The sequence below is a fragment of the Erinaceus europaeus genome, unplaced genomic scaffold (assembly GCF_950295315.1).
Source record: "Erinaceus europaeus unplaced genomic scaffold, mEriEur2.1 scaffold_623, whole genome shotgun sequence".
Taxonomy (NCBI): Eukaryota; Metazoa; Chordata; class Mammalia; order Eulipotyphla; family Erinaceidae; genus Erinaceus; species Erinaceus europaeus.
In genome coordinates, this window is record NW_026648100.1 from 24,413 (window position 1) to 35,135 (window position 10,723).

A 10,723-nucleotide genomic window follows, 5' to 3' on the forward strand; every position below is an offset into this window, starting at 1 on the left:
ACTCTGTCCGCCTTTTGAAAAGATGCCTTCAGTTTCATTTTTATGAGCGGGACCAATCACCACTCAGCTTCGTCGTCTACAGCGCCAGGATCAACCCTGGGACTCAGGCATGCAGGTCCCACGCCCTAGCACTGAGCCGTCTCTCTGGCCCACCCACTCGCTAAGCAAGACCTCAGATGAGAGAGAACTGAGGAAAAGTCTCAGAAGGTAGAGTAACGCCAGTGGCCTGAGAAAGCTCCCCACAAAAGCCAGGAACCCGAGTCCCACCCTGAATGCTGCTGCTCAGGAGAGTGGAGAGCCATCCCGCCCTGGAGTCCCTGGGGCACCAGTTGGCCTCCCCCGGAGGGAGGGAGGAGTGTTGCCAGTTTCTGAAATCTGGGAGCAAAGCAGGATGTCAGGGAGCAGCATCGGAAGGCAGGCCAAGTAGGCCCGGGGCCTTGGCATGGTACTGAGGAGAGGCACCAAGTGCAAAGCTGAGTGACCCAACTAGGGCTGAGCGGACTCTGCAAATGGGGTTGCCCGGGGCAGTGCCAGCTGGGCCTGTGTGGAAGGGGACGGCCGCCCTCCCACTCTCCTCATGGTGGTTCCCGGGGGCTAAACTTTCTTCTCTGGAACAAACGGGTTCTTGTAAGCAGCTGACAGAGTTGCCTCCTGTGGCCAGTGGCACGTCTCCCCGTGCCCAGTGCCCAGGGTGCTCTCCAGCGGGTCTCCTCAGAGCCGGCCCAGGGTGCTTCCCAAGGCCCCGAGGCACCTTGCTGCCCTCCCCTTCACCAGGGTCCCAAGCTGCACCCTTCCCGAAGCAGGGCCTCCCCTCCCGTGGAGGCTGGCCAGATGTCATCATCCTGGAAAGGGGCGGGGACAGACGAGCCTCAGCTAGGCCCAGATGGCTCTCCTGAGTCTGGTAAGAGCTGTGCCAGGTTGGCCAACACCCCTTCCCCCCTGCCCAGTCAACCTGCCCAAAGCAGGACTTACCCTGGCTGCTGCCGTCAGGTCTCAGAAGGCCGGTGCCCGTCTGGAGGGGAATGAAAAAGAGATGTTACCTGCATGCCCCCGGAGGCCTGGAGCTGCGAGGATGCAGACTGAGAGCCCAGGGAAGGCCGGGGGCACCGCTTCCTCCTCAAGGGAGTCGGGGCTAAGAGGGCCCCAGGACAGCACAGGGCAACTGTGAAATGTCCACTTGACAGACTCAGGGGGCACCCAGCAAGGCCCTGAGAAGCCCATCCTGGCACCCACAGCCCCAGAAGTAGTTCTGGAAGCCGGTGCATCCTGCCCTGCCCACTGCCACCCTGCAGGACCCACTTTCTCTGCGGATCCGTCCCCAGTCGCCAGGCGCTGCCTCCCTCCACAGCCTCAGTCTGGTCCCCGAGGCCGGCTGCTAACTAAGGACTGTCCTGCATGTGCTGAGTGCTGCCATGTCCTGTTTCCCGGCTCCTCCCCTGCAGACAGCCCACAAGCCCTGACTTTGGAGCCCCAGGAGCCCAGAGGTGGCACCAGACAGCTTGGGGAGTGTGCAGGCCACCTGTCTTTAAAAGGCCACACCTGGCAGGCAGCTGGAGCCCCCACAGGGTGAAGGCTGAGCTGGAGATACAGGGCAGCAGCGGGCAGGACCCAAGACTGCGTGCCCTGGTGGGTGTCCCCAAGGCTGGTCAGGATGTGGGGAAGCCTGTGGTTTCATGAGCATTCACTGCGCATAAGCACCGTGGAAGGCCCCAGGCCAGAAGGCCGAGGCTCTGCCCACCCGCCCCCACCAAAGCAAGGTGCTGGGGGTGAACATGTGGGAGGAGCCTGACAGCCAGCAGGGGCAGAGCCCAGCCGCCGCCATCCCCTAGAGGTGGTTTCATTGCCTGTCACCTCAGACCTGCTGCCACCTTCAAATGAGGGACCCCGTGTGAGGGTCCAGTGAGGCCCCCTCACCACACAGGAGGGGCTCCAGGAGTGTGGCTGCTACCACTGATCACAGAGGAACAATGTTTATTGTTAAGGTTTTTAAATCGGTTTTTAAAACTTAGTTACAGGGGCCAGGCAGTGGAGCACTTGGCTGAGCGCACACATTACAGTGCACAAGGACCAGGGTTCGAGCCCCCGGCTCCCCACCTGCAGGGGGGTGGCTTCACAAGCAGTGAAGCAGATCTGCAGGTGTCTCTCTTTCTCTTCCCCTCTCTGTCTTATCCAACAAAATGGAAAAGACAGTCTCTAGGAGCAGTGGATTCCTTGTGCAGACACCAAGCCCCAGCGATAACCCTGGAGGCAAAAAACCAAAACTTCGTAACAGGAGAGAGCTACAGCATCTCTCGGGCACATGTGCCATCAGGGGTTCAAACTCGGGACTTGGAGATATTAGTTTTATTGTTGTTGTTTTATATATTTATTTTCCCTTTTGTTGCCCTTGTTGTTTTTATTGTTGTTGTAGTTATTCTTGTTGTTGATGTCGTCCCTGTTGGACAGGACAGAGAGAAATGGAGAGAGAGGGGGAGAGAAAGACAGACACCTGCAGACCTGCTTCACTGCTTGTGAGTGACCCCCCCTCTGCAGGTGGGGAGCCGGGGGCTCGAACCAAAATCTTTATGCCTGTCTGGGTGCTTTGCACCATGTGTGCTTAACCCACTGCACTACTGCCCGGCCCCCTATTTTTATTATCTTTACTTATTGGATAAAGGCAGCCAGAAGTCGAGAGGGATGGGGAGATAGAGAGACAGAGAGACGCCTGCAGCCCTGCTTCACCACTCACAAAGCTTTCCCCCTGCAGGTGGGGACCGGGGGCTCGAACCTGGGTCCTTGTGCCCTGTGACACATGCACTCAACCAAGTGGCCACCACCCGACCCCTATCATTAGTTTCGAAAGATTATTTATTAGTGAAAAGGAAACTAGAGCATGATTCTGGCGCAGGCAGTTCTGGGGCTTGAACTACAGCCCTGGTGCTTACAAGCCCTGTGCTGCGCCACTGAGCCGGCTCTCGGGCCGTCCTTACTGAGAGGGCCTCTCCATGTCCACCCTCATAGATCTGGCAAGAAACCCGGGTCTTGAGGAACAGCTGGAAGCTGGATCTGACCAGACAAGCTGAGCAGAAAGGACCTGCAGAAGCCAGGTCACCAGGGTGAGCAGGGAGGGCGACACAGGATGGGGGAGCACACAAAGGCAGGAGAGGGGCCTCTGGGGTCAAAGGGAAGAAAATGCCCAGCAGGCAAGTCGATCTTTTTATTCCACAGCTCCGCAAGACCAGCTTATGCCTCTCCCCACAGCCCCACCACGCACAGCGGGGAGAAACGGCTGGAAGACCAGGCCCAGAGGCCTCGGAACAAGCAGGTATAACACTGTTCTTTGCAAAGGGAGCGTTTGGGGGACAGGCCTGCTCAGTGGAGGGTGAGGAGGGGGTCTGGGGCAGGCCTGCTCAGTGGAGGGTGAGGAGGGGGTCTGGGGCAGGCCTGCTCAGTGGAGGGTGAGGAGGGGGTCTGGGGGCAGGCCTGCTCAGTGGAGGGTGAGGAGGGGGTCTGGGGCAGGCCTGCTCAGTGGAGGGTGAGGAGGGGGTCTGGGGCAGGCCTGCTCAGTGGAGGGTGAGGAGGGGGTCTGGGGCAGGCCTGCTCAGTGGAGGGTGAGGAGGGGGTCTGGGGCAGGCCTGCTCAGTGGAGGGTGAGGAGGGGGTCTGGGGCAGGCCTGCTCAGTGGAGGGTGAGGAGGGGGTCTGGGGCAGGCCTGCTCAGTGGAGGGTGAGGAGGGGGTCTGGGGCAGGCCTGCTCAGTGGAGGGTGAGGAGGGGGTCTGGGGGCAGGCCTGCTCAGTGGAGGGTGAGGAGGGGGTCTGGGGGCAGGCCTGCTCAGTGGAGGGTGAGGCCCATCAAGGACAATGTGGACCTGAGTAAAGCCTCCCACTGGCAAGACAGACAGACAGACAGGTAGTCAGGGCCTGCCAGGTGCCCTGAGTGATGACCGCCATCCCAGCAGACCCCCACATGTGATTCCCCCCTGGTCCTCCTCACTGACTTCCATGGTGAGCAGCCTTCTGGTCAGCCCGTGCACCCCAGAGCCATGATGGGGGATAGACACGGGGTGACTTTCAGGGAGCAGTCAGGAGAACAGGTACTCTACCCAGCACCAGGGTTTGAGGCCCCAGCTCCCCACCTGCAGGGGGGTCCCTTCACAAGCAGAGAAACAGGTCTGTAGGTGTCTCTCTCTTTCCCCTCTCTATCTCCCCCTCCTCTCTCAAGTTCTCTCTGTCCTATCCAATAAAATGGGAAAAATGGGGGAGTAGGGCACTGGAATCGAGGCAAGGAGTCAGCGGGGACAGAACCCGGGCAGCGGGCAGGGGAGGCGGCTCAGCTGGGAACTATCAGCAGGAGCTGGCAGGAAGAGGGGCGACTTCCCAGAGGGAGCAGGGGAGCGGAGGTCAGTTATGAAACTTGAGATGCGGCTTAAGGCCAAAAGATACTGAGCGCCACAGAGAGCTGCTCTCGTGCCCCTCCACCAGCCTCCAGATGGTAACCTGGCTGCTGGGACCCAGCCCCTGCCCACTGCTCCCCGCAGACTCCCGGATGGGAACCTGGCTGCTGGGACCCAGCCCCTGCCCACTGCTCCCCGCAGACTCCCGGATGGGAACCTGGCTGCTGGGACCCAGCCCCTGCCCACTGCTCCCCGCAGACTCCCGGATGGTAACCTGGCTGCTGGGACCCAGCCCCTGCCCACTGCTCCCCACAGACTCCCGGATGGTAACCTGGCTGCTGGGACCCAGCCCCTGCCCACTGCTCCCCACAGACTCCCGGATGGTAACCTGGCTGCTGGGACCCAGCCCCTGCCCACTGCTCCCCGCAGACTCCCGGATGGTAACCTGGCTGCTGGGACCCAGCCCCTGCCCACTGCTCCCCACAGACTCCCGGATGGTAACCTGGCTGCTGGGACCCAGCCCCTGCCCACTGCTCCCCACAGACTCCCGGATGGTAACCTGGCTGCTGGGACCCAGCCCCTGCCCACTGCTCCCCACAGACTCCCGGATGGTAACCTGGCTGCTGGGACCCAGCCCCTGCCCACTGCTCCCCGCAGACTCCGGCCCAGGCCGGCTTGGGACAGCCCTTCCCAGCCCCACACCCGGCAGGCCTCCTCTGCAGTGTGCTTTGCCCTGATTTGTGGTCTCCCCTGAACTTCCTCTTCCTTCTGAGGCCACACCTCAGCCACAAGGCACAGGCTTCTCCAAACTTGCTGCCTGGGCTGTTTACACTGGGAGTGCTGGGATCAAGGAGGGTGACCTCATGGCCAGGCTCTGAACAATGCAGGTGCGCAGAGGAATGCAAGGGGCTAAGCCAGGCGGCCCCAGGCTCCCGCCCATGATGCTCGGGTCTGTCTCACAAAATACAGCTTTTAAAACGCGTGTGTGTGTGTGTGTGTGTGTGTGTGTGTGTAGATAGCGTAATGGTTCTGCAAAGAGACTATCATGCCTGAGACTTCGAGGTCCTAGGTTCAATCCCCCACACCACCATAAGCCAGAGCTGAGCAGTGCTCTGTTAAAATAATAACAAATTGAGAGTCGGGCGGTAGCGCAGCGGGTTAAGCGCATGTGGCGCAAAGTGCAGGGACCAGTGTTAGGATCCAGGTTTGATCCCCCGGCTCCCCACCTGCAGGGGAGTTGCTCCACAGGTGGTGAAGCAGGTCTGCAGGTGTCTGTCTTTCTCTCCCCCTCTCTGTCTTCCCCTCCTCTCTCCATTTCACTGGGTCCTATCCAACAACAACGACATCAACAACAATAATAACTACAACAACAATAAAAAGACAAGGGCAACAAAAAGGAAAATAAATAAATTTTAAAAATAATTATGATAACAAATTAAATAAACAATAAAAAGCAGAGCTGGCAAGCCCACCAGAGCACCAAGGGGGAGCACCGCCCCACCTGGGAGCACCCCTTCTGGGCCCCGTTTTTCAGCTGCCTGTAGCGATGGGAGGGCGAGCCCAGGCCTCTGCTCGCCAAGTGAGCCGCCAGATTTCACTGCTGGCCTCCCCCCAACATCTGTGACATGAGGCAAGAGCTCCCCAGAGTCCACTGAGCAAGTGCCAGTGACAGGAACCAGCGTGGCAGGACTTCTACCAGGAGCCAGGACTTCTACCTGGCGCCCGGGGGCATGCACGGCAGGCGCAGGGGGCAGGCACACTCCGCCACTGCTCACCGTCTGGAATAACGGGCAGCGCCGCCTCCTCTCCGGAGGCTGCCTTGAGGGGGTGTGTCTCTGCCCTGCAGCTCGGGCTCCTCCGGGACTGAGGCGGGAAACTGAGTCTCCAAGTGCTACCTGCAAGCCCCAGAGGGCCTGGCGAGTGTGGGTTGAGGGCTCTGTGCCTCAGTTTCCCCGTCTGGAAAATGGGCTCGAGGGCACAACAGAGGCCCATCCCTGAGAGAGATGCTCCTGGGGCCCAGAGACCAGGGTTGGGGGTCCCCGGGGTTGGTGGGTGACACTGTCCCCAGGGCAGGGGGCGGCTGGGGGGGGGTCCCCGGGGTTGGTGGGTGACACTGTCCCCAGGGCAGGGGGCGGCTGGGGGGGTCCCCAGGGTTGGTGGGTGACACTGTCCCCAGGGCAGGGGGCAGCTGGGGGGGTCCCCGGGATTGGTGGGTGACACTGTCCCCAGGGCAGGGGGCGGCTGGGGGGGGTCCCCGAGGTTGGTGGGTGACACTGTCCCCAGGGCAGGGGGCGGCTGGGGGGGGGTCCCCGAGGTTGGTGGGTGACACTGTCCCCAGGGCTGGGGGCGGCTGGGGGGGGGGGTCCCGGGGTTGGTGGGTGACACTGTCCCCAAGGCAGGGGGCGGCTGGGGGGGGGGTCCCCGGCGTTGGTAGGTGACACTGTCCCCAGGGCAGGGGGCGGCTACGGCCCCCCGGGGTTGGTGGGTGACACTGTCCCCAGGGCAGGGGGCGGCTACGGCCCCCCGGGGTTGGTGGGTGACGGGGACTCGGGACAGGTGGTGCCAAGGGTTCCCGGGCTGCAGCGTGGCCGGGGCTGCGCGGAGGGGAGGGACGGGTTTCCCCGGAGCCGGCGGGCGGCGGTGGACGCCCGGGTGCGGTGGGGGGCCCGGGGGTCCTCGAGACGACGGGGCGACCGGGGGGCGGGCCCGCGGGAGGGGGAGGGGAGGCGCTCACGTCACGTCGCGTCGCGTCGCCGCTTCCTCCGCCGCCCCTCGTGGAGCCCGGACGCGCGCGACCCTCCCCCGGCGTCCCCCGCGGCGGCGCCGGCACACGCCCGCCCACCCCGAGCGGCAGCGAGTCGCGGGCCGCCGCGGAGCCCCGCCGGCACTCACCTCCTCGCCGCCGCGGCCAGTCGTCGCCACCGCCGCTCCGGGCTGCTGCCTCCGCTGACAGGGAACAGCTGCGGTCTCCGCGCAACCGAGCTTGCTGCGTCCGCAGGCCCCGCCTCGTGGACTTCCTATTGGCGCGGGCGGCCCGGCCCCTCCTGCCATTGGACGGCGCCGCCCGTCACTCACCGCCGCCCCGCGCCCGGCTCCTCCCCACGCCCGCCCGCCCGTCGCGTTTAAGCCTTGGCGCCCCGCTTAGGCCCCGCCCCTCGCGTCCCCAGGCGGGCGCTCTGATTGGCCGATCGCCCAGGAGATCCCGCCCACGGCGCGCCCCCGCCCGCTGCCTGGTCCTCGGAGCCCCACGTGGGCTGCCCGGCCCCGGCCGCGGCCTTCGATAGGCTGAGCCCGCCGGGCGCCGGCGCGCCGTGATTGGCCGCGGGCGGGGGTGGGGCCGTGCGATTCATTCACCCGAGTAGCACGTGTCTCCCGGAGCCGCAGCATAACAGACCCCGGGCGGGGGAGGAGGCGGGCCCGCCTTTCAGCCGGTGCGCAGAGCCTCTCGGGCCGGCGCCGGAGAAAGAGGTCGAGAAAAGGACTCGCGAAGGGCCGGTGGAGAGGACGAGGTGACGTTTGTGCCGTGCGGACTCGCGTGGCGGTGTCTCCTTGGTGGTTGCATGCGTGCGGGGTGATGCGCAGGAGCCCGGTCCCTTGTGACCTTGGACTTGCAACCTCGGCTTTCCCAGCCTCAGTTTCCTCCTCTGCAAAAGGAAAAAGGGAAAAAGAGGTCACTGCGGACCTAGAGGACTTAGAAGAAGGCTTGGCTGAACGCAGTGCTTCGTGCCCTGGGATCTGTGCCGGGGAGTACCCAAAACCGAAAGTGAAAGAAGACAGAAGTTAAGATAGAGAGCGCACTGGGGCCGGGTGGTGGCACATCTGGTTAAGTGTACATCTTACAATGTGCAAGGACCCAGGTTCGAGCCCCTGATCCCCACCTGCACGGGGGAAACTTCATGAGCACTGAAGCAGTGCTGCAGGTCTCTCTCCCTCTCTCTCTCTCTCCCACTCTCCCTCTCTCCCACTCTCCCTATCTCCCCCTCTCCCTCCCCCACCCCTCCTGATTTCTGGCTGTCTCTATCCAAAAAACAAATGAAGATGATAAGAGAGAGAGAGAACAGCAGGGCTTGAAGCAGCAGACAGTTGGGAAGTCAAGGACTAAGCATCTTGCTAACTCTCAATCGCATGTTGAACACAGATACAACAATTCCCTTCTCACCCCCTGAAGCTGTTGTGTCGGTAGTGTTTCTCTGACCTCCTTGTCCATCCTTCTACCTAGGGGACTGAACTCTGACTTGGATCAACCCATCACGGCAGCTATTGGATAGCAGAGCAAGGATTGATAAACAGGACTGTGGACTTGGAGCTATGCAAGGAATAGCTACAGTCCCTGTATCACATTCTGTTGGCCAAGTCCAGGGACTCTTTTCACCCCAAAGCTTTATGCAATTTATTTATTGAGTAGAGGGAGAAAAACTGAGAGGAGGAAAGGAGAGAGAAAGACATCTGCAGCACTACTTTCCCACCCATGGAATGTTCCCCCTGCCCGTGAGGGGCAGGGACTTGAACCCAGATCCTTGTGTATTGTAACGTGCGCTCTACCAGGAGCTCCACTGCCTGCCCACTCCTGCCTCCCCATAGATTTCAGTGGGGGGGGGGGAGTGGAAGTTGTGTGGCATTGGGTAGAAAACCTCTTTCTCTGCAGAATTTCCTCCTAAAAGGGCTTGGCCTTGGGCTAAAGAGGTATGGAGGTAGCTCACCAGTAGGCCATCTGCCTTGTCATATGCCCAGGTACCTCTTTCTGAATGTCAAAGTGCTCCAGACCAGTGGAGTCCTATATGCAGAAGACCTCAGCTCCAGAAAGGGGGTTTGGCCTTGGGCTCTGAGTCTGTCATTGACTTGTGGCTGTTACTCTCCTAGCGTGCCCTTGCCTTGCAAGCTTCAACGCTTTCTGCCTGAACTTTATTTCCCGAGCCGTGCACACACACGCCCCTTGTAAGTCGCAGGTGTCTGCGTCCCTTGCAGGGACAAGGCCTACTGACCATGCCACAGGGTTTGTGCCATGTTGTGTTCACAAGGCTGGTCCCCGTGGACTTCCGGGTCCAGAGCAAAGGGCAGGTGTGCACCCGCTCCAGGTGACTCCCACCTCTCCTTGCACCCCCATATAGCGGCTGTGGCTCGAACCCTGAACCCTGAACCTTACGCATATAGCAAAGACTGTGCCACCAGGTCAGCCGTCTCTGGGCACTCTGTGAGCTTTTCCCAGTGTCGCAGAAAACCGGACTGTCATACCTGCTGCTTTGTGAAGGGAAATTGCTTTAGTATATGAAATAGGCCAGATTGTGAACGTTTTAGACAGGTAAAAGTGGAGGGCAGGCTGGGAAGCTAGGAACTGCATGGGGAGGGGGGTGTGCTGAGAGAGGACTGGAAGGTGCGGTGCGGACCCTCCAGCCTTTGGCTTCTCCAGTTTCCTCCTAGAACAAAGGACATTAACATGTTTCAAGAGGGTAAGACCAGCAGAAAGCCAGTGGGGCAGTGAGTCCCTGAGACTGCCTTTCTCTTCCCAGATTCATCTCTAGCGGACTAATTACCAGAGTTAAATTCAACGCCGTGAACCAATCTCCTCCCATCCGGGCCACATCATCAAACCCAGTGACCTTGGGACCAGGCCCAGAGTCCCACTCCATGGCTGTGTAACACCTTGAAGTCTTAGAATCACCGACTATTCTCATTGTTCTACTTTTGGGGAAAAGCAAGAAGGACCTCCTGCTTTGCATTGCTAATTTTAGACGCTTCCCAGATGGTTGGGGGATGGGGTGGGCAGGGGTCAGTGTAGAGACCTCCTGAGAATGCTAGATAAGTCACTGCTCAAACTTCTTGGAAGATAAGATGAGCGCTCCCAGGGTACTTTATTAAAAAAAAAAAAAGAAAGTTATTAATAGTATGGGGTAGATAGTATAATGGTTATACAGAGTCTCATGCCTGAGGCTCTGAAGTCCCAGGTTCAATCCCCTGCACCACCATAAGCCAAAACTGAACAGTGCTCTGGTAAAAAAAAAAAAAAAAGATTTATTTATATAGTATTTTATTATTATTTTATTTATTATTTCTCTCTGTCTTATCCAATAAAATGGGGGGGAAGGGCAGCCAGGAGCAGTGGATTCGCAGTGTTGGCACCGAGCCCCAGCAATAACCCTGGAGGTGTAAACAATAAATAAATAAAAGGGAGTCGGGCAGTAGTACAGCAGGTTAAGCTCACATGGCACAAAGCACAAGGACCGGCATAAGGATCCCGGTTCAAGCCCCCGGCTCCCCACCTGTAGGGGAGTCACCTCACAGGCGCTGAAGCAGGTCTGCAGGAGTCTGTCTTTCTCTCCCCCTCTCTGTCCTCCCCTCCTCTCTCCATTTCTC

The 10,723-nt window shown here is 60.2% G+C and overlaps 1 long non-coding RNA gene across 1 annotated transcript; it reads left to right on the top strand.

Annotated features, from left to right (window-relative positions):
- Nucleotides 1–2,967: 2,967 nt before the first annotated feature.
- On the top strand, nt 2,968–4,605 carry LOC132536617 (uncharacterized). Its single transcript, XR_009548120.1, has 3 exons — nt 2,968–3,095; nt 3,208–3,304; nt 4,461–4,605. It is a non-coding gene; the product is annotated as an uncharacterized LOC132536617 (long non-coding RNA).
- Nucleotides 4,606–10,723: the final 6,118 nt, after the last annotated feature.